This window comes from Notamacropus eugenii, chromosome 1 (genome assembly GCF_028372415.1).
Source record: "Notamacropus eugenii isolate mMacEug1 chromosome 1, mMacEug1.pri_v2, whole genome shotgun sequence".
In the NCBI taxonomy this organism is placed as follows: Eukaryota; Metazoa; Chordata; class Mammalia; order Diprotodontia; family Macropodidae; genus Notamacropus; species Notamacropus eugenii.
Window position 1 is genome coordinate 390,259,311 of NC_092872.1, and position 26,567 is coordinate 390,285,877.

At 40.1% G+C, this 26,567-nt stretch overlaps 1 protein-coding gene across 1 annotated transcript in view; it reads right to left on the minus strand.

Moving 5' to 3' along the window:
* The window catches only part of ATP10B (ATPase phospholipid transporting 10B (putative)), a 316,520-nt gene extending 299,521 nt beyond the window's left edge, over window positions 1-16,999 (minus strand). The window contains exon 1 of the mRNA XM_072630895.1: window positions 16,951-16,999. The gene's annotated coding sequence lies outside the window, so the exon portion shown is untranslated. The remainder of the gene's footprint in view (window positions 1-16,950) is intronic.
* Window positions 17,000-26,567: the final 9,568 nt, after the last annotated feature.

The following is a 26,567-nucleotide window of genomic DNA, read 5'->3' on the forward strand; positions in this document are numbered from 1 at the left end:
CTAAGACAGTTTTACCAGGGTATGGCCACTAAGCATGCTACAAATTCTTGGAGAATTGGATGGCAGGTGGGCACAAAAGGTGGATAAGCAGCCTTGAAAAGAGGTGCTAGCCCTCTTTGAACACTCCATATACCTCATGTAGTAGGATGCTTAATAAATTGCACATTAGTTGATGAATTATGGATAGGTCCATTTCAAGAGCGAATAGTATCAAAGGAATCTCGGAGAGGGTAAGAAGGGCAGGAAACCATCTTTATCGACAAAAAGTAGAATCTTAGATAAGCCCTTCCTAAAAATGACCTGGGTATTTGAGGAAAGAGATGGAGAAATGTGTTGGACCAAAACTTGGGGAAAGAATCTCCCTAGTTCCTTTAGCAGAATCTTGTTGGACATGAGAAAATAAGTATCTTCCATTTTGAGAGCATGAATATATTACACAAAGCCTGTAATGGTACACATTTTCCCTCTACTCTAGATTACTTTTTGAAAGTTAAGCATGTGTACTTATGGATGTGGAATACTGATAGCTTTGGGAGAGGATGATCTATATAACTGCTTGTAGTATTTTGTTTCTAGCTTGGATACTTCAAAATTTAAATAACCAATATTCACATCAATGATTGGATATCATTTCAGCTTTTTCTTTGCAAAATGGCTAAATGATGAAAATTTATTTTCCTCTAATTGGGAGAAAAAGAATATATGCTAGAAAAAGATTGAAGAAGAATCCCAAATGCAAAGGGTCAAAAGCACTGACAGGTTGTTCTCTCTAAAGTTCTTAGCAACCTGACTTGTAAACTCCTTTTGTTTTTGTTTTTGTTTTTTTTGTAAACTCCTTTTGTGGGCAGTGTGCTCTAATAGAAAGAATCCTGAACTTGTTGTTCAAAGACCTGGATCCTAATCCTAGAAAAATCGCAACTTTAATAGATATAAAATGAGTGGTATAGACTTTTTTAAGGTTCTTTCATACTCATAGAATTACAGACTCACTGAGTTGGAAGGCACCTCAATGGTTATCTAGTCCAACCCATACCTGTACAATCATCACCTCAACACCACTGGCAAGATGTCTCAGTTTCATGAACTTTAGGGAGAGATTCTGCTGCCTCTTGAGGCAGCCTCTTCCAGTTATGGACAGCTCTAATTTTGAAGAAGTTTTTTCTTACATCGAACATTGGCAACTTTTACCCACTGCTCTTAGATCTTCCTCCAGGGTCCAACAGATGAATCCATTACTTGTTCAATATGTTGTTCAGTTATTTCAGATGTGTCTGACCCTTTGTGACTTATTTGGGGTTTTCTTGGCAAAGATACTGAAGTGTTTTGCCATTTCCTTCTCCCCCATTTTCACAGACAAGGAACTGAGCCAAATAGGATTAAGTGACTTGTCCAGGGTCACAAGCAAGTAAGCTACTAAGGTGAGTCTTCCTGACTCCAGCCTCAGCATTCTATTCACTGTACCACCTAGCTGCCCCCTTGTTCAATATAGTAGACCTTTAAATGCTTTTAGGACAGCTCTCATATTTGCTCTTAAGGTTTCTCTTCTTGATAAACAAGCCCACTTCCACAAACTCATCTTTATAAGTCATGGTCTCAAGATCTTTCATTATCCTGGTTGCCTCTGGATCTTTTTCAGCTTATTAATGCCTATATTAAAATGGATAGTCAGTACTCAGAACCCAAAATAAGTTTTCAGAGACGAATGAACAGAATATAATGGGACTATTTTCTCTTTAATCCAGTATACCATGCCTTTCTCAATATAGGTCAACATTGTTTTAGCTTTTTTGATGAACATATCACCATGCTGAACTTGCAGTCCACTAAAATTTTCCTGTTTTTCCCAGATGAATTTCTATTTAGTCATGTTCTCCCTTTTTTTGCATTTCTGAAGTTGATATTTTGAACCAAAGTAGTACTTTACTTTTATACCCATTTTATTTCATTTATTATCTTCAGCCTGATGTTCAAGTCTGTTGAAATCTTTTGAATCCTGTTATCCAGTGTGTTGGCTATCTTTCCTAACATGTATAACCTGCAAATTTGATAAGCACATTCTATCTTTATCTAAGTCACTAGCAAAAAAATGTTAAATAGTACAGGGCTCATCATAGAATCCTAGGACACTCTACTCGAAATCTCTACCCAAACACATTCTGTAATCTTTGGCTCTGGAAGAAGAGACTCTACATACAAGTTAGCCTTCCCCTCTTGTCACAGCTTTTTGAAACTATAGGAACTGTCAAGTTTAATTTATCAGTCTGTAAGAAAACACTTATTAAGTACCTACTTTGGGATAGGCACTGGAAATATAAAGACAAAAATGAAGTACCTCCCTGTTCTCAGGGGGCTTACGTCCTTTATGGTGATGTAGAGACTGAAATAAATGGAAATGATTTAGATGAAAACTTTGTGGTAGTGAAGCTTCAGTGCTGGGATGAGTTACTGAGAGAAGACTGAGGTTCTCTTTCCCTTAACATTTTTCAAAACCTGTCAGGGTGGGCTCCTACCTAGAGGTAGAAGGCAGGAGTAAATGGCCACTTAAGGACATTTCAATGTGTAGGATTTAGTTTTAGAGACTCAAAAATCCACAGAAGTTTTATTTTTTTCCCCAAGTGATGAAGAGTATACCTGAAAGGATGGCCAACAGAGGGTACTCAGAGATTCTCTTCAATTTACCCCATGTTTATCAGGAAGGTAGGCAACTCAGTGGATAGAGTGCTGAACCTGGAGTCAGGACGACCCAAGTTTAAATTCAACCTCGAACACTTACCAGCTGTGTGACTGAGCGAGTCACTCGTTTGTCTCAGCATCTCACGGTGAAACTGGGATAATAATAGCACCTATCTCATTACCTCCTAGGACTGTTAGGATAAAATGAGATGCTTGCAAAATGCTTTCAAAGCCCTTAAAGTGCCATGTAAATTGTAGCTATTTTCATTATCTTGTATGTTTACATGCCACCTCCCCTCTTAGACTGTGAGTTCTTTGAGAGCAGGGCCTATTCTCGCTTTTCTTTGAATCCCCAATACTTGGCATGGTGCAATTAATAAATGCTTCTTGGTTAGATTTAGATAGCACTGTGCCAAGAATCATGAAATCAAAGAACTGTGGAATTTGAAAGAGGACTCAGTATCCACCTAGTGCAACCCACACCCCAAAAGTCATCTCTACTTTGACTTATGCATTTTTCCTCACACGCAGCCTGAATTTGAGCTTTGCCAGTTCTATCTCATTGCTTCCAGTTCTGCACTCTAGGGTCAAGAGAAGACTGTCTCTAGAGTCAGAGAACATGATACTTTGACACTAACTACTTATGTGGTCATAGGTGTTTCAGTTAACCTCCATGGGCCTGAATTTCCTCAGTTATAAAATTTTGCAGTTGGAGAGGACTTCTCTGACACCCCTTTCTGGAGCTTTGATTCTCTTCTATAAACTAACCCTTCCTTCAAATACTTGAAGGCAATTAGCACGTATCTCATCAAGTGTTCTCTAATGCTGGCTAAGCATGTCCAGTTTATAGAATGATAAATTTAGAACTAGAGGGGTCTTTATAGGTTATAAGAAGATGATGTCTATCATCCCCCTGATCCCTGGGGCACTCCACTAGGAGTTTATATTTAATCATCAATGACTATTCCTTGAGTCTGTCAGTTTGACTAGCATAGAACCTATTTAACTATAATTTAGTCTGCATTTTTCTCACAAAATGTCTGTCCTTTGCACAGGCATCTTACATCTAGCATATCTATCCCCATGGGCTAGCACTCCACTTACAAGTTTAAAAAGGTTAAAGCTAAATTGATGGCTAGTGTTGTTTAGGGAGGACGTCACTAACCTTCTGAGGTGAGAGAGCAAAACTCCCATGTACTCCCTGAAGATGACAGCATATTCAACTAAATGGCAGATTAATCTGATCCAGCATGATGTGGATGAGCATGGCATAGCTGAAAGTGGGCTCAATAGGTAGCTAAACAATCTGTGTCTGAATCTTGCCTCTGACACTTGCTACCACTTATCTGTTCCTCAGTTTCTTCATCTGGATGAGGGATCATCACTAGACTATTTCTTTTTTTTTGGTTGTTTGTTTGTTTTTCGAGGCAATTGAAGTTAAGTGACTTGCCCAAGGTCACATAGCTAGTAAGTGTCAAGTGTCTGAGGCCAGATTTGAATTGAGGTTCTCCTGACTCCGGGGAGGGTGCTCTATGCACTGTGTCACCTAGCTGTTCCCTGGACTATTTCTAAAATCCATTTCATCCCTAAGTATGTAATCAAGTGTTTTCACTTTCACATGGTTCCATAGTCATTTGTTAAAACACAAAATAAAATGTCCTAGAAAGTGAAAACACAAAGCCCTCTGCTTTGTAAAGGAGTTGAATGGGGAGTGGAGGGGAGAGGAGGGAGATCCTTGGCAATTGCTATTAACCAACAAAGTAAGATGGTCCCCTGTTTCAGTGTAGCAGTCGTGATGTTCTTAGAATAAACAGTATTTTTGCATACTACAACATCTACTTTTCCTTAGCACAATTAATGCCACTGAATTCTTCTTAATCTGACTAAATAATGAGACAGCGAATAAGATTTTATGACAGGCCTTCAAATAATGGGAATAATTTAGCCCCTGAGACCTCAGTGGATCAAGCAGACAGAGCTAGCATTAAGAATATCTACGTTACGAATTCAACTTCTTTCAAACTCAAGCATTTTGTAAATGAAAGCCAACATATATGTGGTCTGTTTATTTTCAGAATAATGCTTTTCCCACACTACTATATAGCTTTTAATCCCATGTTTCTCCCCTCTCCTCACTCAATCCAGGTCCTCCTAATCCTTTCCTCCCAAAGCTTCTGTCCTTGTTTTCTGGGATTTTCCCTCCTCTTGCTATCCTCTGGGTAATAGGCTCCTACGGATAAGAATCTCATGAAATTCTAAGACAACTGAAAATTTTGCATCCTTTATACAATTCAACTGGTATTTATTCACTGAAGGCTGTGCAAAGTTACATATTTGGCACTACAAGGATGAATAACATTTATGGAGCACTTTGAAAATTGCTTTACATTTATTAGCTCTTTTGATCCTTACCACAATCCTGGGAAGTAGGTACGAATCTGACAGTCTATTCACTAGGTTGCCAAAAGAGTCCTGGCTCCCAAAGAGTTTACCCCCCAATGGTAGAGATAATCCCTATGTCTAAATAATTATAGAGCCAGGTAGAATGTATGATAAGTGCCATAGGAGTTATAAATAAAGCATAATGGGAGAGATATCTGGTTTGGGATGGGGCATCAGGAATGTTTCATGAAGGAGCCAAGCCAAAAAGAATGGGGAGGAACTCTTCTGTGTAAACACCATTCTTGGTGCATAGTAAATGACTAATAAAAGTCTGTTGACCAAAGTTGGGTGAACCAGTGTGGATGATTTAGGGGACAACACCAACAAGGGTTGCGTAAGATGGGCAGAAAAAGATGAAATGTTATCTGCATCAGTGGAAGGAATGCCACATCAGTAAAATCACAGAACCATTGAGATATTAAAGTATAAGTACGATCTTGGTATCTAAACATTATGAGGATGGGATCCACCATCCTAAGAGTAAAACTTGGTATACTGGAAAGAGCATTGCATTTGGTGTCAGAGGTCCTGGTTTCAAATCTAGCTCTTTGGCTACTTTCTGTTTGTGTGATCTTAGGTAAGTCACTTAGTATCTGTTGGCCTCAGTTTCCTTATCTATATAAGGAATATGTGTGTGTGTGTGTATGTGTGTATATGCACACACATACACACACATATGTTGGGGAGGTAGGGGGTAGGTGGACTGGACAGTTTCTAAGGCTTCTTAGGGCTTTAAACCTATAAAATCCTATATTTCTATGTTTGATTTATTATCCAGAGGGAGGATAAGGGAGTCACTGCTGGTCACCTGGGAAAAGAGTAAGACCTGAGAACTAACATACTCTAGGTCTGTCTGAAAAGGAAGGATTTAGATGACCAAAAGGAAGTGTTAAGTTACTGACATCTCCCTAAGTATTTGACTGTGATTTAAATGGGAAGAGAGGAAGAAGGAAAGGGAATTGGAGAGAGAGTCACAAGACCGCTGCAGCCCATCCCTGGGCCAAATATAAACTTGTTAATAATGAAGGGGAGGAGGGAGTACCCCCCATGTAATTAAATTGTTCAGAAAATGGTTGGCACTGGATAGAAGATAGGGGTTCTGTAGTTCTCTGTAAGCTAAGGCTCTTGGACCCATTTTGATGCTTCTGTGACAATAATATCAGTTGGCAACCAGTGCCTAGTGTCAATAAGGACCAGAATTAATAGTTATCTAAAAACAGACTACCCTGTTCCAGAAATAACTCCCAAAGTTTAGAGCCTTGTGTTAAAAAAATCCATCAGGGTCTGTGTAGCAGTCCTGAAAGATAAATGTTACAGACAAGAAGAAAAGCCTGTTATGAAACAACCTCATTTACCTGTAACCTAAACTTCCCTCTTCTCTCAGTTCCCAGGTACTCAAGAACAGTAGGAATATACACAATTGGTTCCTGGCACAAGCTGAATAAAGAAGCCAGTGAAACTTCCCAGTCAATGCTTCGGGGGAAAAAATGGCCTAGGATAAGGGATATAAATAGATTTAGAAACTTCAGTGTTGATTGCTTACTAGCAAGACAACATAGTGAAGTGAAAAGAATGCTAGATTTGAGGACAAAGATATAGGTTCAAATCTCAGCTCTTCCATTTCCTAACTCCATAGAATGGGCCAATTATATTTAACATCTGAGCCTGAATTTCCTCATTTATTAAAATCAAGAGATTGGATTAGATGGCTTCTAAGGTCTTTTCCACCTTAGCTCTGTGATCTCATGTCTGGAGATGTATGCCCTTTCTAATCTATTCTGGTCCCAACATACCCCTCTTCCCCTTACTACTTCCATTTCTTTGCTAAGCTTCCCATTTCCTCAGACCCTGCCCTAGCTATAGTAATTGTTACTGTTTCCCTCCCAGCTTGATGTAATTATTTTTCTTTGCCTCATTAAGGGGGCCACCACCTGACTACTTTTTAAACAGGCCTGTTCACTGTATGGGTGATATCTCACCCTAAGTGAGTATCTGAATAGGACTTGGCCTAAAGAGACCAAGGTCTCCCCTTGCATCCTGGGCCATCTCCAGTCATCCTGATGAATATCTGGTCACTGGACCCAGATGACTCTGGAGAAGAAAGTGAGGCTGGTGACTTGCACAGCCCTGCTTCACTCATAACAAAGTCCAGTGCAAGTCATGTCATCATTTCTCTGATGACATGGTCTTCTTCGGCAGTGAAGGACGAACACAATAACAACAGTCCTAGCTATGCTGTGCCTCCAATTCTGTACTGCTTTTTCAACCTGTGCCCCTTCCTAACGAACATTAAATCTTCTTTCCAAGTACGATCTCAAAACAGATAAAACCTAGCTGTTTGTGTCAGGTCTCTTTCTGTTTTGCCCACCCCAAATTGCTAACAATGCTGTATTTACTGCCTTTGCTTTTATCAGGGCTGGCTAACCACAGTGTTTCAGAAATGATTGTATTGATATGAGATCCTGGAATGAGTAAGAAGAAATCTGTTCATCCATGTAATAAGGCTTCAGTTGTGTTTTAGAAATGTGTCAGATTTTTCTCCCCCCATAGGCAAAAGAGAATTTTTTTTTAGTGGGGATTTTTAGAGTGCAGATGACCTTTGGTTACAGTTCTAATGTGATGATTTTCATATTTCTTTAACACTGACTGATCAAATGAAGAAAAATAACCATATGAGGGAACTAAAGAATAGGACCTCCCTGAAGTTTGGCAGAAATGGATATAAATTTCACTACATGCTCTAAGGCAGAGGTTCTAATCTTAAAAGTTTTTGTGTTATAGACTCCTTGGGCAGTCTGGTGAAACCTTTGGACCCCTTTTTCAAATAATATTTTTAAATACATAAAATAAAACATATAGGACTACAAAGGTTACTTGAAAGGTGAAAATTTATTTTCTAATCTACCATGAAATGTCGATGGACCCTTGGGAAACTGTGGGTTCCAGGTTTAAAATGTTTGCTTTTAGAGAGAACAATGATGGCAAGTTTTGAGGTAATCTCTCATCTCTGGCAGAAATTATGGTCTTTTTGTCAGGGAAAAATAAACTCAAGGATAACAATGGGAAGGATATGAGTCTACGTGGTCTTGGGCCACGTAGATATCGTACTGTGATAGCAAAGGGATATATGACATTGCTCTGGGAGATATGGCATGAACTTGTATTAAATGAATATTTTTGTTCTTCAAGGGGAAGAGAGTTAGTCAGTCTGAGACCATAGGCATGTTATCATCTCTCTGCAGTGTTGTACTACAACCTCTAAAATAACCCAATGCTGAAGTCAACCTACTGAGTAGCTATCATGGCAAGGCCTGCTGCCAGACATATTTCCTTGACAAAAAAAGGAAGAGAAGCGAGAACAAAGGTATAGGAGAGAAATATAGAACAGTATAGTAGAAAGAATGCTAGCTTTTGAGTCAGGGGACTTGTTTGAATCATTGCTTTGTCATTTTATAATGGTGTGACCTTAGACAAGTCACTTAATGTCAGTGGAAGTCAGTTCCCTCATATAGAAATGAGGCAATTAGGCCAGATGGCCTCTGACTTGCCTTCTAGCTCAAGCCATGACTAGGAGACCACAGTGGCTTAGATGATCAAACCCCAATGCCTGTTTTCATTACTAGATGGCAGTTTGTTCAGAAATTGACAAATTTCCTCTGTGACAGGCAACGCGCTAAGTGCCAGGGATATAAGGGAAGGTAAAAAAAGAAAAAAGACAGTTACTGTCCTCAAGGATCTCACAGTCCTATGAGGGAGATAATGTGAATAACCGTGTACAAAAATGCTATATACAGGATAAATTGGAAATAATCAACACGGAAGGTTTTCTAATTAAGAGAAATTGGGAAAGTCTTTCCATGGAAGATGAGATTTTAACTGGAAGAAAGACAGAAGATAGGAGGAGATCTAAAAGCAATAAATGGGAAAGGGAGAGAAGGGGAAACAGGAAGGGGTGGAGAGAGAGAGAAAGAGAAAGACAGATATAGAGATAGATAGATAGATAGATAGAGATAGAGATAGAGAGACAGAGAGACAGAGAGAGAGACAGAGAGAGACAAAGAGAGAGACAGAGACAGAGAGAGAGACAGAGACAGAGAGACAGAGAGAGAGACAGAGAGTCAAGATTAAGATTATGCAGATCTTGGCACATTCTACAACAAATTCTATAATTCTGTTTCAGGCTATAAAACGACTCAGCATTTGTGGGAGGGAACCCCAGAAAAACAGAAATGGCAACAAGCATTTATCAAGTCTTTGCTATGTGCCAGACACTTTACTAAGCACTGAGCATACACAGAAAAGCAAAAACATTCTGTCCTCAAGACGCTTACATAGTATGTAGGTATATGATAATATACAGGATAAATTGGAAGGCACTCAGAGAGAAGATGCTAGGGAAGGTAGTGAGGAAAACATACACACTGATTTTCTTTTGTCAAAGATGTGCAAAGGTTTGTCTCTAAATAAGATGCAATTTGTTTTTTGTCAATGTCACTTTTCCTGCCCAGAAAGAGACCTTTCAAAATAAATGCTTGAAGATGTGTGGGGAGCATGAATGCAGAGATGAGATTTGTAGCATCAATCAGATCAACTGTAAATGAGAAGGCACAAGTTCAAACTGAAGGGACTAGGAAAGGCCACCTGAATATTGACTTTTAAAAGTGCAAGATAGAGGAGATTCAGACCTGAACTTGTGAAAGATGCAGAAGAGTTCTTAGGATGAAACTCACTCAGTTTACAATTCTAAGAGGGGTAAGAATTTGGTGTTCATGAGGTCAGGCCTGGGAGCTCAGGTCCCACTTTTGTTCTGAGGAACATTTGGCCCCCAAATGCTCACTGTTAGATGCAAAAGGATTCTGTTTTCAAATACAACCTCTGATGATTAATATATTTATCACCTTGAGAAACTCGCTTAATTTCTCTGAATCTCAGTTTCTTCATCTATAAAATGAAGATATAGGGGTCAGAAGGCCTCTGAGGTCCCTTCTATATCTAGCATCCTATAATCTGATCTCACTAGAAAAATCCCTCAAAGCATATATGAGTGTGATGAGTCAATAGCATTACCTTTAGATGAAGACTAGTACATTTTCACCATACCCCCACAACTTACATGTACTTCTTGTTTTCTCATATAGATGCCAGAATTTACCAGCTATTTTTTCCCCCTTTTCAGTTAGCCTGCTAATCCCTTTCCCTCCCATAATTCTGATTATTTCTCAGCAAGGGAAGGATTATCCCTCCCTATTTATATTTAAATTCAGCTATTTGTCAGATTGAGCTCAAAATAGAACAAGGGAACAAACGAAAACTGGAGGCTCCCAAAAGGAGGCCCTTGACCTTTTATTTATACTCAGAAGCAGAGAGGCATTGCTAATTGTATATCCTGGGAAACCAATAAAAAATACCCCAGGTCTAGGGTGACTCAACATGGTACTCACATTAATAAAAGATTTGTCAGAAAAAGTAGCTATTTATTGAATGAACCCATCTGTGACTAGATAAGATGAAGCATTAAAAAAAACAAAAAAATAGATTTACTTACTTGGGTTGAGACTGGAGAGCGATGGGAAAAACAAGGGAGGTAGGTTTAACAACAAACTGCCACATGGCATCAAACATCTGTGGCAGGCCTTGTTCAATTTTATCCAACAAATATTTATTGAGTACTAATCATGAACAAACTGCTCTGCTAGACTCAGGAAAATGCCAAGATAGGACATTCTTGTTCTCAAGGAGCTCATAGGCCAATGAAATATTCAAACAAGGACACATCAACGAGAGGTATAAAGTACAATGAGTGTTTGTCAGGGGGAAAATCATTTCTAGTTGGGAGGGGATAAGGAAAGGCTTTGTGGAGCACATGCCATGGGATTTGGTTCTTGTGGAATGAAGGCATAGGATTTCAATAGATGGAGATGATGGGGAGTAGCATTCTTGGTGATGGGCATGGGCAGTTACTCAGAAGTGGAAAAGTACCAGGAGATAAAAAGCTGTCCAGTTTCACTTGAGTAAAGAACACGAAGAAGGACAGCTCACACTTCTGGGAAGGCAGTTTGGAGTCAGCTTGTGCAGGGTTTTGAATGCTTTGCTAAAAGTTTGTTTTCTAAGGTCATTTTGGCTTAAGGAGTCACAATGATTCACTGAAAGAGGGGAAGTGAGGGATTTTAGGGCTATGCATGCCCCATGGAATAGTAGGACCTAGGATCTACTTTCTTAGTTGGGCTTGTATTCCTAGCTCATTTGAAATTAATAATTTGCTCCCTTTGCAAATCTGACCATAGAGACCATCTTGTGCCTCCTCAGGTAAATAAATACTTTTTTTTCCCCCTTTAGATTGATTCTCCTGATCTGACCCAGGCTGGAAGTATGTTAGTCATTAATGGGCTGATTAGCAATGGGAACTTGGACCTGCTCCACTTTTTAACCCATCCAGTTTTCCCGTCTCGGGCAGCCTTGTGCCCCTTGTTCCTAGGAGTTAACTATATTGGTGTTAGATTTTAGTACAGATACCCCAAATAAGCTTTAATCCTATTTAACTCGGAACTGCCAAACTTAAGTGATCTACCAGGGACTACAGGTATCTGCCATCACAACTAGCAACAATCACTCTCAAACCATGGTTAAAAATAGAAGATTATGGCCAAGAACTGGAAATCAAGGGGATGTCCAACAATCGGAGAATGGCTGAACAAGTTGTGGTATATGAATGTAAGGGAATACTATTATGCTATAAGAAATGATGAACAGTAAGACTTCAGAGAGGCCTGGAAAGACTTATATGAACTGATGCTGAGTGAAAGGAGTGAAACTATGAGAACTTTGTACACAGCAATAACCACAGCGTGTGAGGAATTTTTCTGGTAGACTTAGCCCTTCCCGCAATGCAAGGACTTAAAAAGTTCCCAATGGACTCTTGCAGCAAAATGTCTTCCACATCTAGAGAAAGAACTATGGAATTGGATTGCAGAATGAAGCAGACCATGTTATATTATGCTATGCTATGTTATGTTTTATGTTATGTTGTGCTATGCTATGCTATGTTTTATTTTATGTTTTCTCCCATTCATTTTAATTTTTCTATGCAACATGACTAAGGTGAAAATGTATTTAATAAGAATGTATATGTAGCACCTATATAAGACTGCATGCTGTCTTGGGGAGGGAGAGGGGAGGAAGGGGAAAAGGAAGGGAAAAATCTAAGATATATGGAAGTGTTTGTAGAAAACTGAAAACAAATTAATTAATTAGAAAAATAGAAGATTATCAAAAGAAAGAGCTGGCAAGGTGGCACAGTAGATAGAATGCTGGACTGGTAGAAGCTGGGAGCACTCAAGGTCAGATCCAGTATGAGACACTAGTTGTATGACTCAAAGCAACTCAGACTCTGCCTCAGTTTCCTTATCTGTAAAATGGGCATCATAGTAGCATCTATATCTCTCAAGGTTGTTAAGATTATTAAATATTTGTAAAGTACTTTGCAAACCTCAAAGAGCTATATAAACGCTAGTGTTGACGATGATGGAAATAAAAGCCTTCTTCAACTGAATGCTCATGACCAAAAGAATTCAGCTCTTTAGACCTCTTTCCATGGAACCCAAAAGAGATGCTAACTCAAATGGATTTGAATCAACTTGTTTGACAGGATCATAAAATAATGAAATTACAGAATGGGAGGGGACTTTGAGAGGTCGTCTGGTCTAGACCTCTGTCTTTTGGAGCCACTTCTTTATTTTAGCCACTTACAAGAAAATGGCACTGTCAATTTAGTTGCCACATAACTGTGAAGACAGTATCTTCCAGTTGGTTACCCTGCATGGGCACAGCCTAAGTCAATACTATTAGGTAAGCAAGTGCCCTTGCTTAGGTTTCCCCCGATATAACCCTCACTCCCCACCCCACCCCCTTGAAATTACTTGGTATTTCACATATACGTTCATTTACTCATATGTGTAGATGTCGTGTCACCTCAGTAGAAAGTAAGCTCCCCATAGAAAGGACTAGTTTGGCCATTTTCTTTGTATTCCCAGGACAGAGCATACCACCTTCCACAGACTAGGTGCTTTAATGTTTGTTGAGTTTAACTGAATAACAGCGATAAAGGAACAGTGTGATGGATGATGATTAGGTCCATTACTATGAAAAGGCTGATATGGTGAAAAAAAGGGGTGGAGGAAGTGGAGGAGAGGAGAGACGAAGAGAGAGAGAGAAACAGAGAGAGACAGAGATAGAGAAAGAGGGACAGAGAGAGTGACACAGAGAGACAGAGAGAGAGACAGAGACACAGCGAGACAAGGACACAGCGAGAGAGAAGGAGAGACAGAGGGAGAGACAGAGACAGACAGGCAGAGATAGACAGACAGAGACAAAGACAGATCTAGAGAGATTGAGACAGAGGGACAGAGAGAGAGAAAAAGAGAGGGGGGAAGATACGCAAAGATTGTGCTATAATATCTTATATTTGTATAATGATTTATAATTTACAAAGACCCTTCAAATTGGTGAGTAGCCCTCTAAGGTGCATAATGCAATAGAATTATCCTATGTTACAGAGGTTGAGATGTTAGATGATTTTTTTAAAAGACTACAGTAAGTGGTGGAGCCAGGATGAGAAATTAGAGCTCTCTGATTCCTAGTTTAGTACTCTTTTTGATATAGGAATCAGCGTGATATAATGGCTAGAGAGCTGACTTTGGAATCGGAAATGCCTTTGATATATATTAGCCATGGGATCACAGGCTAGTCACTGTTTCTCAGTGACCCAGACAACTCATATATAGCCAAACTTCCTATTTGCATTAGTGGAAGAAGTTCCACACCTATAAAATCACAGGTCTAGATCCCAAATAACAGCAATTTGAAACAATCACAAACCCTAGTCGGCAGAAATAGCTAGAAAGTGAGGCAGGAATTTGTGAGTGTGGTGTGACTTAGCAGGGCAGAGAAGCATTAACTCCCAAGACCTTCAAAACTCTATGAGCATGACGAGATCCTCAGGCATTCTACAATCAACAGAATCTCTGTGTGTCCAGAACAGCAGGTTTGCCAGAGTAATGAGACTGGGAGTTGCTTATCTCCATCAGCCAGTTTGGACTGCACAGTCAGGTTGGGTAAGGCAAAGTGAACTGGTAGACAGACGGAAAATAATTCTATATTTCCTTTCTCTCTCTCTCTCTCTCTCTCTCTCTCTCTCTCTCTCTCTCTCTCTCTCTCTCTCTCTCTATTTCTTTATTCTCTTTATTTCTTATAAAAATAGGAAAAGAACTTACCTCATAATTCTTCTACAGCTCGGTCAATTGCCTATGCAAAGGCAATTTCTAGGTTCATAGAATTGGACCTTAGAAATCACCACCTGTGGCAATCAGTGTTTTGATTCTCTATCTCCAGGGCCTCTCTTTTCCTTCCCCCACTGTTTAAAGGGCTAATTGGGTGTTTCAGGCTGCAATTTACTTTAGAATCTGCCTTTGACTTTATGAAACCCCAATGCCACTGACGGCCTGGGAGGTATGTTGACAGTGGTTTCTGAGTGTTTTCCAAATTCAAATCCAAGAAAGGAATTTGGCAGGAGTCATTGAGGATTGAGTAACAGACATAAAGAAATAACTTAATGAAATATACTTTTCATTAGTGTGGCCCCAGGAATCATTGAAGAATGATTTTAAATTTGGAAGGAACCTCAGTAGTCATATAGCCAAATTCATACCTGAACAAAAATTCCCTCTTTAATATATTCAACAATTGGTCATCAAGCCTTTCTTTGAAGACCCCAGTGAGGAGGAGGGTTCCACTACCTCCCAATGCAGCCCATTCCATTTTTGGATAACTTTAATTATTAGACATTCCCCCCCATTCTTTCTATAACTTCTACCAACTCTTCTGCTCATTGGGGACCAATGGAATAAAAACAAAGCCTCTTCCATATAGAAGAGCCATCATGTCTCCCCTCCTTAGTTTTCTCTCATTTGAGCTAAATACTCATAGATCCTTCAAATGATATGTCATAGGGCATGAACTTGACTCTCAAAATTGGTCATTCTTATCTGAAAACTAGTCTTGCCTTAAATATACTGTCCAGAATTGACTACAAAACTCTCTAACTGTGACCTGACTAGGACTGGGTACAGTGGGATTCTCACCTTATTCCTGGACACTAAGTTTCTCTTAATGGAGGCCAAGATCACTTTAGTTCCACTGACTGCTATATCTTAACTGACACATATTCACCTTGAATCAGTCTAGCAGCCCTTCCCTGTTTTTTTTCCCCAAACAAATTGCTGTCTAACTATTCATCCTCGATTATGCAATTCTGAAGTTGTCATTTGGACCCCTGCATAACAATTTTTTTTCTCTATTAAATTAGAATTGGGGACAGTACAGATTTGGTATGGCAGGGAGAAGAAGTCCCCTCTTAGAGCTATCCTCATTACCTTTGTGTCCTTTCAGGCCCCCTCATTCTAAATCCAGAAAGACTTAGAATAAGTTACTACATCTATTGAGTTGCTTTCTTTCCCTTTACCTCATACTACCTCCTCCTTTCAACAAACCAACAACTAACAACATGCCAGTCAGTACTGCCTAAGGTGGTCAGGACAACTGGAAATAGAACCTGATATGTTCTAAGTGTATTGGGAGAAGGGGTAGAGTACCCTCTATGGAATCATTCCTTCCCATTCCCCAAACCTGCCCATCACACATGAACAGTGCCAATTTACTCCCAAATAACATATGAAGGCACTAGCTGGCAAGGGTCATTTCTGCTTAACAGCTTATGCTGAACTTAATCTCCATCTGAGTTGTAGACCCTTGGAGCACAGAGACAGCTCAGATGGAAAGGTTTAATTTTTAACCATTCATGTACTTATTATGCAGAAATCATTTAGTGTGTATTTGTTAGAAGCAGGTTGCTATGTTAGGTGCAGGGAAAGAGGTACACTGCCCCTGCTCTGAAGGGATCTAAAATCCAGTAGGTTGTAACCATTAACATCTCCACCATCTTCATCCCCCTTCCTCATCACCATCACCAGTTAATTTTGCTCCTGCTCTGTGTAATAGACTACCCCATTCCCAACCTCATAGAAGGAATCATCTTTGTAAGTAAGAGAACCCTTGATAGCAGCAACTAACACATCCAAAGGCAACCTCTAATTAGGTTCATAGAATATTAGATCCAAAAGTTCCCTTAGGGGTCATCGTATCCAAGCCTCTCATTATAAAGTTGGGAAAATGGGGCTCCAAGAAGTTAAGTGACTCGTCTAAGGACACACAGGTAGTAAGAAGCAGAGCCAAGCTTTGAACCAAGGTCTTCTGGACCCAAATCCAGTGGTTTTCCCACTGCACCAAGCTACCTGTTTAAACCTGAGATAATTAAAACTCATTTCAACTTGTGACAACTCCCCTACCTATCTCAAAACCAATGATAGATGCTTGATTCCAAAGGGTTTCATAGGAGTCATCCCTCCAATTCCAGTGCTCAGACTGAGGATGGTGTTACAATGTAGAGGAACTATTGTGGTGTCTAGAGAAAAAAAAATCAATGGATTTGGGTTCAAATCCCAGTACTGTTCCTTATACCCTCTGTGACCTTTAAGTAAACCGTTTCCACTTTCTGTGCTTCTCTTTTTTCATCTGTAAAACTAAGGGAGTTGAATGAGATGATCTCCCAGATCCCTTTGAGCTCTAAAGCCTATGAACCTCCACTGAAGGAAAAGAAGGACTCAGGATTGTAAGCTTTTCCAGGGTGTCCTTCCATCTGGAGATCGGTTGCCCAGGAAAAAAGGGGGCAAAGATATTCCCCTTCCTTCCCAATTCATTCCAAGCACTCAGCTCTCAGCTTACCTCCTCTGAGCAGGTTGCACAGCTGTGACTCGGGAGGCAGGCAGCGTGACTCCCTGCTGTTAGGATGCTTTAATGGTAGTGGGGGGAGGATAGAGCTAGCTAACAGGTTCCACTGGTTATCTTACCTCTTCTATGGGGTAAAGAGGAATAGGAAAGGGGGTGGGGTGGGGCAGAGCTCCTCCTCTTGGTGGGACAGGCCTAGAAGTGTCCAAGGGAAAAGCAAGTGGGAACAGCTCCTCCTTGGAGAAAAAGTCAGGGCTGCAGTTCAGAAAACAGTCACCTTGATCCTCCTTACCACGCGGGGGTCCCCTACATAAAGGCACACTCAGTAAAGTCCCTCACAATCTATTAGTATTCCATTTTCCCTCCCTCTTTACCTCATTCTGATTTTCTCTTCTTTCTTCTCTCTATTCCTGGGCTCCACCCTCCCCCCAATCCTGTCCTGAGTGTCTTTACTCTCTCCTTCCTCCCTCCTCCTCCCCAGTTCCTAGGAGTTCCCTGTGCAGCCGGTTCAACTGGCTTGGTTCTCCCCCCACAAACCCCACACCCATGGTTACTTTCCTTAGAGAAGCCAACTTTCAAGATACCCACTGGTAGACGGGCCTTTGGCTCAGGGCTGATTATCCGCTGTCACCCCTACCCCACCAGATCCAGGGATTGGGACCCAGGGAGCAGAAACCTCATTTCTCCCTTTCTCTGGGTCTGGAGGACTTTCTAAACAGGCAAAAATCAATTCCCCTAAACCGTGAACCTCACCCAACAAGCCCTTCTTAAGTATACTACTATGTGCAGCTTGGAACTAGTGTCTAGGGATCCGGAGCCCAAATTGAAAGCAGCCCACGCCCATAAAGAGATTGCATTTGGGGGGGGGGGCACACAATCCACAAGCAAACAAATGCATGTAGCCTGGGAGGATGGCTGCAGCTCAGTTTTTGCTCCTACACCCAAAGGACCTATGGAAGGAGAGGGAGGGAGGGTCCTCTGTGTCTATGATAGGCTAGTAACTTGAGGAAGAGTGGATGATAATAATAAGATGGCATTTATATGGTGACTTAAGGCTGATAATGGGCTTTCCATATATTGTCTTACTGGTTCCTCACAACAAACCCTATGAGATTAGCACCATTGTTATCCTAGCTTTAGAGAGATGAGGAAACTGAAGCTAGAAGAGTTTAAATGCCTGGCCCAAAGTAACCCAGCTAGTAGTGTCTGAGGACAGGTCTTCCTAAGAATCTGTTCCCACTGTCAGGTCCCCAGTGAACCCATAGCATATTCTTTCAGGTTTTCACTTTACAGAATTTGAGACAGCTGGTGTGGTAGAAAGAGCGTGGACTACTGAGCCAGGCAGCAACCAACTAACCAAAGATTCATTGAATCAACAAATAATCTTGTCCCTGTCCTGTAAGTAGCTGGCTCTGGGAGGTTGTTTTAGTCACTAGGAGAGGCAAAGTGGCATATGCTGAGTCTAGAGACAGAAAGTCCTGGGTTCATGTCCCAACTTGGCAAGCCACTTAATTTCTCTCTGCCTCAGTTTCCTCATTTACAAATGTAGAAAATAGTAATGTGAACCAGCTGTGTGTCCCTGGTTCAATAACTTAATCTTTCAACCTCAGTGAAAGGCTGTTTATATATCATAATAATATATAACATTATACCTAATATTATATATAGTAATATATAAAAGCAATAACATGTTTAAGATGGAGTTGAATAGACTGTTGGCTAAGATCCCTTTCAGCCCTTACAGGTTATCATTTTATCACCTTATTCTGTAATGTCCTGGCTTTATCCCTTCATCAGCATCCTCTTCAGCTTACAGATGGCTTTAATGGGATAGGCTGCTGGAGACAGGAGTTCAATACATAGTTCCTGAAGCAATGACTACAGGTGCTTTTGAGCTCAGTGGAATGGTGGGAAGGATGTCTTGGACAGATCAAATTTTCCTCTGATTTTCCAGTGACAGGCCATATCATTTTATTTTATTGAGGTTTTATGGAGATCAACAAGGCAGTTTAAGCAATGCCTCCAGCCTATTATTAAAAAGCAATTAGCCATTCTAATAAATGGCTGTTCCAGTGAAGAAAATGATAGTGTTAAAATGTTAAAGGAGAAACAAGGCAGACTCTTCTCCCTTTCTCTTCTTGATCTCTAAGGGGTTTTAAGAATTTTACGATTCCATTGCACTTCTCTGTTGATGAGGACTGCTGTGTTTGTCCCCATGGAGCTGAGAGCTCTGGGGGAATTTCAACTTTGGGAAATTTTGCTAAAAGGTAGTGACCATATTCTCTGATTCCTAGAATGGAATCCATGTTTTTGCTCTGCTTCATCTCTGATGAGATCCAAATACTGTTCTGACATCACATAGGTCCTCTTGAGGGCTTCAGGCTCCCTCTCCTCCCAGGAATGTCCTGGCTTCATCCCTTCATCAGCATCCTCTTCAGCTTACAGATGGCTTTAATGGGACAGGCTGCTGGAGGCAGGAGAGAATATGAATTGTTTTTCTGTATCCATTTACCATTTTCTGATTCAGGTTCAACACTAGAATATGGTCCTCAAATTCTGACAGATTTCTCATGTATATGTGTATATATGGGTGTACATATACATATATACATATACACACATACATTAACTAGACAGCCACCCTGGTTCTAAATATCTTATCGGAAAGGGCATAGACCATAGAACTTAAGGATTTTGATCTGGAAGAGATTTTTGAAATCAGCTAGTCCAGAGCACTCATGCTATAGAGAAGGAGGGAGGGAGAGAGGGAATGGGGATGGAGAGAGAGAGAGATTGAGGTCCCTCAGGTAGTAAGTAGTATTAGGATTTGAACTCAGGTCTTCTGGCTCCAAATCAAATGTTCTTTCCATGATGCCACAGGAAATCCAGAACTGGAAGCCATGAACCTAGTGGACACTCAATGAATCTTCAAGGATGGGAGTGTTATTATCTTTCTTTTACACTGGGGAAATGCATTTCCCTTTTCTTTCCTTGTCTATAGCTCTGAGGTTCAATATGTGATGAAACAATGAAATACAGCAATGTAGTTGTGCTCAGAGTTCCATTTTTCCATATCTAGATTACTATAATATTTTCCTAGTGCTGGGTTCCCTGCCTGTCTTTTTTTTTTTTTTTTTAAAGATCAGATCATCCTGTATTTTGCTGTCCTTAAATGTTGTTTTCATTATGTTATTTTTTCGTTCAAGTAACGATCAGCAAAGACTTCTTACTATTCCAATGTTAAATCTACACTTCTTAGAATGGCATTCAAATCCCTAGATAAGCTAGCTTGACTTTTGTTATCCAGCCTCATCTTATTTCTTCCTGGAAAAGAAAATACAGTCTCACTTTGAAAGCCGGGGAAGTCTTGCTCTGGGTTTTTCTTCATAATATTTTACCTATTGAGAAGACTCTAGTAATTTCCTTTCAATTCATATATATTTCCTCTCTCAGAAACCAGTTTGAGTAATTTCTTCCAAGAAGCCTTCCCTGGTTAATCTCACTGCATTCTTTGTGCACCCTCGCTTACTTTGTGTTCCTTCCTGTGGACCCATGTCCATAGCTGGTGTTGTGTTACCTCATACATTTATCCCTTCCACATCATAGGGATTAGTGGTACAGTGCCCCTGTGATCTGGAAAATCCTTGTAAAATGTTTTGACTCTCCCTTCATACCAGAGAAGAAGTCTGCATTTTTTCTTTTTTTATGGGGTGTTTACAGTATAAAAAAATTATTATATTGTTAAATTATTAATTAATATTATATTATTATATATTATATTTATATTATGTATAATATAATTATAAAATTAATATTATATTATTAAATTATTAAAAATTATATTATTATAAAATTTGGGTTGTTATTATGTAATCCTATACATATATTTTATGCATTTCCAAATGTCTAAACTTTTTCTGCGTTGTCTGCTGGCTTTTGTGTGTTGTCTGTGGCTTCTGTAAAATTCCCCCCAAATTCCAGTTTAACTTCGTATGCTGACCTGCAATATATTGAAACTGTGATGGAGAAAGTTGCAATGTGGAACTGATACCTGTATAAACTGTTGCTCCCTAGGGGTTGTGCCTTCCAACTGAATTGTACCCTCTGCATAAAAAGGGACTGGGCTTTCTACTTCTCTGTATTATACACAATAAGTACTCAGTCTATGTCAAGAATATTTTGTAACCTACCAGTGGTAAGTACCTTTGATACCTTGAAACATGGCTAACATCTATCAAAGGCTATATGGATTGGGTTTTGGAGAGAAAAGAGCTCCGGACTGTGAATCAGGCTTTGGGCTAGTTACTTCTCTGGGTCTCATTTTTCTCCTTTGCAGACCAAGCGGGCTATGCTTGCTGACCTTTTAGATTCTTACTACCCTGTAACACATTTTTTGAGCTTAAAGAAGCCCCAGTGGTCTAGTCTGACCCTCTCATTTCATAGATGAGGAGACAGAGGCCTGGGGACACAGAACAAGGATGCTGCTGGGCAGACTGCTGCATGGTGTTGGGGGATGAAGGGAGCTCACACCATTCTACCATCTTGCACCTTCCTATTATCACTAATTATACTTGTTAAATTGTTACTAAGACCTGCTGTTTCTAAAATGCTGAAGGAGTAAGTCCTGTTATTTTTTGATGCTGAAGAAATACAAGTGCTCCCAGTGAACTTCCAAGTTTAGTATCCTGCGGCAAAACCTCTATTGCTTCTCCCTAAGTCTAGGGAGAAGACCTAGCTTCTACCTAGGTCTCTGAACAGGACGTTCCTGATTTGAGAAAAAGTCGAATAACTATGTGCTTTCCCCCCCTGATTTTTCTATGCAGAGTTAAAACACTCCTGTCTAACTGAGATGTGTTAGTGGTCTCTAGTTAGGTTTTGTTAAGAATCTCCACCGTGTCTCTTTCTGGTCATTAATGTATTGTAAGGTGAGCTTGATTATATCCCTTGTGCCAAACACTTCCCTTCCTTTCCCAACCCCACCCTCCCTTGTCCCTCAACACATGCTAGGTAAAGTAAAGGGGTGAGGGGAACAAACTATAACACAAAAAAGCCATTAGCTGAGCATTTGCCCTTGTCAGTGGTGAGGCTGATGAAAATGCCAAGGCTCTGATGTGGTCTTGCTTTATAGATCTGGGAATTAAGTGTTCCCAAGTCTCTCACATCAAGCAATTTTGTTTTCGGTTGTGACTTCCACTACATTTTATAGTTATTCTAGAACTTGTTTTGCCTTTTCCTCTAGACTATCATACTTTCACACCATCCTCTTGAAATGACAGTTAAGAAGTTCTATTCATTTAAAGTCAAGGTTTGCAGATTTTTTTTTAAACTCTCACTTTCTCAGATTTTTTTCCTTGACACCGATCTCCTGCTGAACCATGGAGAAACTAAGAGGAGGAATGTAAATCTTGTATAACTTGGTTAACAGAAAATCCATATTAAGCTCTCTTGGGTTTCGTGATACTGAATACAATCCAAATTGCTGTTGGAGACCACAGAGTGGCTTTTCCCTCACAGAGTCATTGTGGATAAGGTGCCAATACAATGGTAAAGTATATCTGGGGTCAAAGAATGTCAAGGAAGAGAAGTGAATCATATGACCACAGATCTAGAACCTTAGAGGTCACCAAGTCCAACCCCTCATTTTAAAGATGAAAAAACTGAGACCCAGAGACGTTAAATGACTTACTACCAGAAACTCAGCTAGTGAACATCTGAGGTGGGATTGAATCCCAGGCTCTTTTGACTCCAAGGTTAGTGCTTCATCTACTTTCAGGTTACCTTTAGAATTGAGAGGTTAGGTTGCCAAATGTCTTGCTTCCAAATGGAAAGTTTCCCAAGCTATTTCTCTCCTTTGTTTTGAAGAAAAAGAAAAGATGGAGAATGAAAAATATGAGTGAATAGATAATCATTTATTCATTCTACAAATATTTATCAAGGACCTACTATGTAGACCCACCAGGGAAATACACAAGAATAAGACAGAGTTTTTGCCATCAGGAAGTTTCCAGTCTAGTTGGGGAAGTTGACTTTTGTTACAATATTGATGTTATTTTTGATACATTCTGTAATTTATGTAACTATAATGTTTTAAAAAATGAGATCTCATGTGGGACTTCAGTCAGAGCATAGAGACATATTATAGCTCCTTTCTTTTAACTATTCCTTCTTGATTCTTTAAAGATATACATTTTTTTCACTAACTAGGAAAAAATAACTTGTTAGACACAGTATTTAAGAAGTCAATATTTTCCAAATAAAACCATAGTATACCTGAACAGGTGTTCTCCCCTTAATTCTTTAATTAACAGAGCTCCCTACAGGGTTTTTAAATACTGGAGAGAAAAAAGAAGTGCACAGATTTAATTTTATGCTACTCCCTAATTGAATCAATGAGAAACATAGTCTAGATGACTCCGACCAGGAAGGAAGCACCATGAAAGTCTATCAGCTGGGATAAATGCTCCCTAGGACTTAGTGATGGTATGGGGGGAAAAAATGATTTTTCAAGGCAGTATATATTTGAGAGTAAAAAGGTAACATGTTATTACCCATGGAGAAATTCTGAACTCATGCAGACTTCAGTCTTAGGGGAAAGGAAACAGGAAATGTTGAGTGATGGACAGCAGCCAATGGATGTCATGATAGAGGTGAGAGGGATGCTTAGATGGAATGATAGTGCTTCTTCTGGTCAGAGCTGGCTGTTGAGTTTATTCCCCCCTTGTAAGATAAGCTAACCGGGCTCAGAATCTCTGCCTCAGGTCACCTGACACTCTCTTCCCACCTACCTTCAGAAGGCCTTCATGATTCAGGAAGTGGTTCACTCAGTTTCTATGGGGTGCAGTTCAAGGAGGAAGAGGTAACATACAATGGTGTTCCCATAGATTTGGATTCTCAATTTCATGGCACCTGTAAGCTTGGAAGAATGAGAAAACACATTATGTTAAGTGACAAATGGGGAAGTTAATTTCCAGTGTTCTCCCATGTTCCCTTTCTGTCACTGTCTTTTTCTTCCCCCATCTGTGCTAGTAGCCCAGCACCCTGCACTCCTACCCAGCTGTCAGGGGCTTTCCCCAGGAGTTTTCCATACATTTATTATAGCCCCATGCTCTATATCTTTATGTTTTCTCACTTATAACCCAATTAAAACATAATCCTCCTGTGTTCTGTTCCCTTAGGAGTTGGAGCTAGGTGACCAGTTAGATCTAATCTTATCAACAAATTTAAACAGATCTAGGAGGGGCTGAAAAATAGCTTGCTGAGTTTCCTCCTCAGGGATATTTGTAGTTTTGTCTGGCCCTCCTAGAGATGTGGTACTGCCTCTTTCCAAGGAATTCAATCTGTAATAGCAGAATTTCATGTCTAGTGAATGGAAGTTATTTAAAAAGACCCTTAGTGTCTCTCAAGTCACTATGGTGGTAGGTTATTCCACCTCCTCATATGACTATCTTTGACACAAATTTTAATGTCCTGCCAGATTCCAGAGCCAGTGACAATGATGTTTTCAAAGGCCAGAGATGGGGCCTAGATTAATGCTTTTGAAATAATAAAGTACTTCCTTTTCACTAAAAATTTGGCCTGGTATGGGACAAGATTTGAGGTAGATTACACTGTTCTTGTTGACCTCCAACTTCTATGATCAGTCTGTATACTAACCCTTTGAGAAAACACTGCTTGAAGATAAAATGCTTTGTCTAATGGCTCAATGGTGTAGCTCACAGAATCCATTTTTCACAATCTATTTTATGCATTATAAATAAAAATATACAATTGGAGTAAATAATGAGAGAATGACATTACATTTTTCCTAACAAAAGGCTTGGGAAAGCTCAGTTTTCTCCTGATCCCGAGGAAATTGAGACCTCTGTGGAGAGATCTGTGAGTAATGGGAGTGGATGGGAATGATGGATACAAGTCCGTAGGTAAAGCCACCCATGTAATCTTGTTAATTCTCTTTTCCCCTCCAGCGACATTCAGCTTTCGCTCATTTCTTTGTTTCTGATTGGGCCTTCAGTGTGTGTCTAGTTGTTGTTAGTTGTTTCAGTCAAGACCAACTCTTTGTGACTCCATTTGGGGTTTCTTGGCAAAGATACTGGAGTGACTTGCCACTTCCTTCCCCATCTCATTTTACAGAGGAGTAAACTGAGGCAAACAAAGCAAAGTAACTTGCCCAGGATCACATAGCAAATAAGTGCCTGAGGCTGGATTTGAACTTGGGTCTTCTTGACTCCAGGCCCAGCACTGTATCTACTGTACCACCTCGTTGCCCCATATAACTCTATACCTGGAGGAATATCATCTGGTCTAATACTTTGATTTTTACAGTTAAGGAAATGGAAACCCCAGGTTAAGTGACTTGCTCAAGGTCACAGAGGTAATAAATATTAGTAAATATTGTAAACCTAGATCCTAGGATTCTTAACACCCAATAGACCCAGAACTTGGGCTTTCTTCAGTTTTTCTTCTAGAGCCATCTGTTCTTTAATCACCCAGGCTCTCTTCTCTTGGCCTGCTGTACTTCAAATCTCAGCCAGAGGCAGGTGTTTGATTTTCCCCCTTGTCCTGGCTTTTGGGTTTTTCCCTTGCTAAAATGGGTCATTCGCCTCTGTGACTCTGATTTACCACCTGGCATTTGGTTCTGGTGCATTAAATAAAAGATATAAGAAAGCAAAACTCTGGGGACATCTGAAGGCTGGAACTTCCCAGGAAAGTGAGATTATCCAGTTTGTCTTATTACTTACCCATGTGCCTCAGACAAATGCACTGAAATACACAAAACAGAGAGCTTATAGCAAACAGCTGTTCATCTATGAGGTTTCTGGCATAAGACCCCTGTACCATAATATTTAGAAATCAAATGATTGATTCTCTCTTTAATCCTCAGATTCCATATGCCTCTTATAGCTGCTTGCTCCTAACTAAAGCTTAGAGCAAGTGGGAATTACAGTGATTTAGGAGATATTTAAAAGTACCTCTCTTCTCTCCCCCTCTCCCCCCAAATTTCTCCCCCACAGAGGAGAGGGAAAGCAGAAAGGTTCATGGTACACCTGGCAGTAAATGAAATCAACAAAGGAGGACTCAGTAGTAAGGGGTGGGGAACCTGAGACCACATGTGGTCTTCTAAGTCCTTGGGTATGGCCTTTTGACTGAGTCCAAGTTTTACAGACAAAGATTTTTATTAGGGGGATTTGTTTTGTGAAGTTTGGATTCAGTCAACGGACCACACTAGAGGACCTAGAAGGCCACATGTGGCCTCAAGGCTGCAGGTTCCTCACTCTGGTAAGGGGTCCCAACTGCCTGGACTTTGACTGTACAAGAAGTCATGGGTGTATAAGCAGATGATAGATTTTCTTTTTTTTCTCTCTGAGGAAGCAGTTGAGTGTAAGCATCTGAACTGTGTACAATAACTACTGAATTTGGAGTGTGTTTTGGGGTTGGGGAACCTATGGCCTCGAGGCTACATGTGGCCCTTGAGGTCCTCAAGTGTGGCCTGACTGAATCCAAACTCACAGAACAAATCCTCTTAATGAAAGGATTTGTTCTGTAAAACTTGGACTAATCAAAAGGCTGTATCCAAGGACCTAGAAAGCCACATGTGGCCTCAAGGCATCAGGTTC